A 4,317-nucleotide genomic window follows, 5' to 3' on the forward strand; every position below is an offset into this window, starting at 1 on the left:
ATTATAAATGTACTTGTGTTTCTCGTGTACAAATGTACATATTGTAATAAACATTTAATAATGCAGCCTATATTTTTATAAAAAGTTTTTATTTCTTATCATTTTTGTTGTTAATTATACACTGTTCGTTGCAATAATTTTTTTCATTACTTCAGTAATATTTTTCTAGAACAGTTACTATATTGATATCTGTCAGTAATTATGCAAAATTGATTGTAGTGCTTAATTTTGTTTATCTAAAGCTTGTACAGTCGAACCTTGATAACTTAAACTTCTACACTTCGAAAACCTTTATAAGACGAAAATTTTGTTCATCCCCTTCCGCTCCGCTGCGGAAAACCTCTGTAAATTAAAATAAAATCTACCTTAACTCGAATTATTTGTCAGGCATTTAGATATATATTTTACCTCTGTAATTCGAATTTTAAAGTAGCCAGACCTCTACAAGTCGAACTTCCATCGTCGCTACCTCTATAATTCGAAGTTGTAGCTATGTGTAACTATGAGTAATAGCCTGCAGGTATATATTTTGTTTTATGGTTACATTTATCATATGTATACAATATATAATCACAGTTAAATATCGATTTTTTTTCCTCTAAAAGCCATTATAATTGGAAAATTATAAACTCTCGTACAAAGTCTCCGTAAGTCGAATTTTCACATGTTAACCCTCTTTTACTCGAATTTCGATAAGTCAAAAACTTTATAACTCGAACAATTTTTCTAGTCCCTAATTGAGATTCCAGATTCGACTGTAGATATATACAGGATGTCCCATTTTAATCGATTACCTCAAATACCTCTTGTACAGTGCATTTTAGGGAAAAATGTTTCAAACAAAAGTTTTGGGACTTCGAAGGGGACATAAAATGATAACATTAGTTTGATCCTGAGTTGCGTCGTCAAGGTCAGGACAAGATCACTTTGAATTTTTTAAATGGAAGCCCCATTTTTCATTACATATTCTTGTAGCATAACTCGAGAGCTTTTCAAAACATATAGATAAAATATTTTTTTATGAAATAAATCTTAAATTATAAAGCTTGAAAGTTGGAGTACCGTCGGTATTAGCATCATTCAAGATGTTCGAACACTAGCTAAAACCTTTTGAATGTTGTTCAAGATCATGACATTGATAAAACATGTGAAGGTCATGACCATTGGAAATTGTTTCTCTTTTTTTCAAAAAATAAATATAATTTATAAAAATGAAAATAAAAGCAATAATCTTTAATGGCCTTGATCTTGACATGTGTTGTCTAGGTCATGATCCTGAACATTATTCAAAAGGTCAGTGTTCGAACACCTTGGATAATGCTCATGCCGATGGTACTGCAACTTTCAAACTTTATAACTCAATATTTATTTAATCAAAAAATTTTTATCTATATGTTTTAGAAAGTCTCGAGAGAAGAAACTCTCGAGGTGTGCTACAAGAATATAAATGGGGGGAATAAAAATGGGGGGTTTCATTTAAAAAATTCAAAGTGATCTTGTCCTGACCTTGACGACGCCACTCAAGGGTCAAACCAATGTTATCATCTTATGTACCCCTCGAAATCCCAAAACTTTTGTCTGAAACATTTTTCCCTAAAATGCACTGTTCAAGAGATATTTGAGGTGATCGATTAAATTGGGACATCAAAATTCTGTTGGCGTTGTCTCCGCCCAGTTTTAATAATAAACTCTTTGTCGGATTAACTCCTTTAGTCGTTAAGCGCAATGAGTATCAATCGCTCTTACAAGCTCAGGTAAATGCCTGCCATAAAAAATTTGTTTATTTCATTTACGGTTATTGCCTTATTTTTACGTACACGTGAATAAATTATCTGACCTGTGTTTTACAAGTATAATTGCAAGAGAATCAATTCAATTTTTTATCAAATTAGGCTTTGATCTGTTAAATACAAATTTTTTATCAATATACAATTTTACTACTCAAATTTTGTACTACTCAACAATGTAACTGTTATGTACAACATGTATTATAGTCTGTCAAATAAGAGCGTGGTTGACCTATTTGAAAGAAAAGTGTATTTATTTATTAACATTTAAATAATAATATTTATATTCTACTATAGGATTATGGATATTAAAATGCAATTACATTAATAAGAGGTCCAGTCACCCTGAAGTGAAAACTGATTGAAAACTAAAAAGCTATAATATATAATGTTATTGTTACTTTATTCTACAGGAAGATAAGAAATTTAAACCGCGTTAAAAAAATTTTTTTACATAATCTCAAATTGAGACAAAAATTTTATTTAAAGAAATTTTATTAATATTAATTTAACGTCAATTTTACTGGCTAACGAGGATTTTTACAAACTTTTAATACAAGTTTTCAATATTAACAATATTCTTCTTTATAAAAGTATGAATGACATAATCACTTGAGATATTTTGGAAAGTTAGAAGAGAAAAGTTTTAATGATTCATATCGATTTTGTTACTGTTATATAGTTTTTTAGCTAAGTATTTAAATTAGCATCTGTTTAGTATAAACTCTATAATATTTACAAACCTTTATTTCTTTCTCTCTTTCTTTGTAGTATTATGCACATAATTAATTGCATTTTTAGTATTACGCACATAATTAATTTATTGTATCACTAATTTGAAAACAAAAAATAATGAATTTAGCCTGTACTTGCATGTCAATTTTGAATCTTTCAGTTAACATAACTTTTTTTTAGAATATCATCTATCTACAACAGTTTAAAAAGTAAATTAAATGATGTCTGCAAATTTACACGTGTTCACGATTTGGAGAAGGAGCAGATCCATGGTTTTGTTTCCATGGAAATCACACTTTCCAAACTCAGAAAGGGATCTGTATTTTAGCACAAGATAAATTCTATTTTAGTATTATTAATTAAGTTGAGAAGAAGACAATAAATCAAAAGACGGATTGGAATAAAATTATATCCGAAGCAATGGAGATCGTCGGATATTCGATGTTCTTCATAATTTCAAAATGGTTATTAAAGGATGAGATTGTGATGCATTTCAGGAAGCTGAATGGATCAAATCATCCCTTATCGCAAATCGTCAAGTAAATTATCACTGCAATGCTTTCCTGAGAATAAAAATTTTCTTTGTGTTTTTTTGTAACAACAGATCCGTTATCTATAATAGACATAATATTCAACCGTTTGGTTTCGTTTTGCTGCTGATCTCCAAAGCTGCTGGTCACTTCCCACTAAACATTTTCATCATTACGTTGTTGAAACGTTATACTAATATCTCGGTGATAGCAAATGTCCTACCTCTACGACATTTCAAAGGAATGTTTTATTTGTGAGATTTTTGCAACGTAACAAGAATGTGTCATTATTATGCGAAATCGATTACTATCTCTCTAAATTTTCTGGAGTGATTTTTCACTCTTTTGCATTAAGATTTACTCCAGAAAACTTAGACGTTACTTATATGTACGTCGTAATAACGTTAAATAAAAACATTTTTCTGGAACGTCCTAGAGGCAGGACATTTAATATTTTATCGAGATGTTAGCATGAGCGTTTCGACAACGTAATTATCCAAATGTTTAGTGGATTGAACGCAAAATCGACAGAAGTGACTGAAGTTGTGGGCGTATTACACAGATACATAAATACAAAAAATATATTCTTCTACGAAGAAAAGACAGATCTTAATAAATGTTTTAGTCAAAAAGTACTGGACGTTATAGAAATGATTCGCACTAGCAATTTGATAAATTTAATTCAGTCGAATATATGTAATTTACAAGCATTGACGAAGAGTAATTGTTTGAAAAGTAACAAATTTTATTTTAAGTAAAACATCTATTCTTATAATGTAAATATAAAAACATATATCATAACTTCCATAATTATTTTATATATAAATAAATAATATTACTTATACACTTCTCAACAAATTAAAGCATCACTTACTCTACCCTCCAAAAATAGTCAACATTCAAGAGAGTGTAATTTCGTAAAAAATGATCGTATCGAGATCATTACATTATCGAGTTCAAAACATCATTTTACAGCTTGAAATCTCTACTTTTTTAGATCAACTCTTTAGAAAACGATCCTATTGATTTTTTATAGAATTACATAGGTCCAAATGAAAATGCGTCAAATCTCCAAAAATGTGTACTAAATTTAAAAGGTTCATGGCATAAACTAAAAATCGCACACAAATGCAGTTTACTACTTTCGAAAGAGTGAATCTTAACCTTTAATTTGCTTTTTGTTGTAGCGTTGTACGTATTTTTTTTCTACCGAGTTATTCAACATTGAAGCAAAAAGGACCATTTTTAGCTTTAATGTTGAATAA

The 4,317-nt window shown here is 29.3% G+C and overlaps 1 protein-coding gene across 1 annotated transcript in view; it reads right to left on the reverse strand.

The window, feature by feature from the left end:
• The window catches only part of LOC105456294 (decaprenyl-diphosphate synthase subunit 2-like), an 8,892-nt gene that overhangs the window by 1,680 nt on the left and 2,895 nt on the right, over positions 1-4,317 (reverse strand). The gene's annotated exons all lie outside the window — the stretch shown is intronic.

The sequence above is a fragment of the Wasmannia auropunctata genome, unplaced genomic scaffold (genome assembly GCF_000956235.1).
Source record: "Wasmannia auropunctata unplaced genomic scaffold, wasmannia.A_1.0 LD335728.1, whole genome shotgun sequence".
In the NCBI taxonomy this organism is placed as follows: Eukaryota; Metazoa; Arthropoda; class Insecta; order Hymenoptera; family Formicidae; genus Wasmannia; species Wasmannia auropunctata.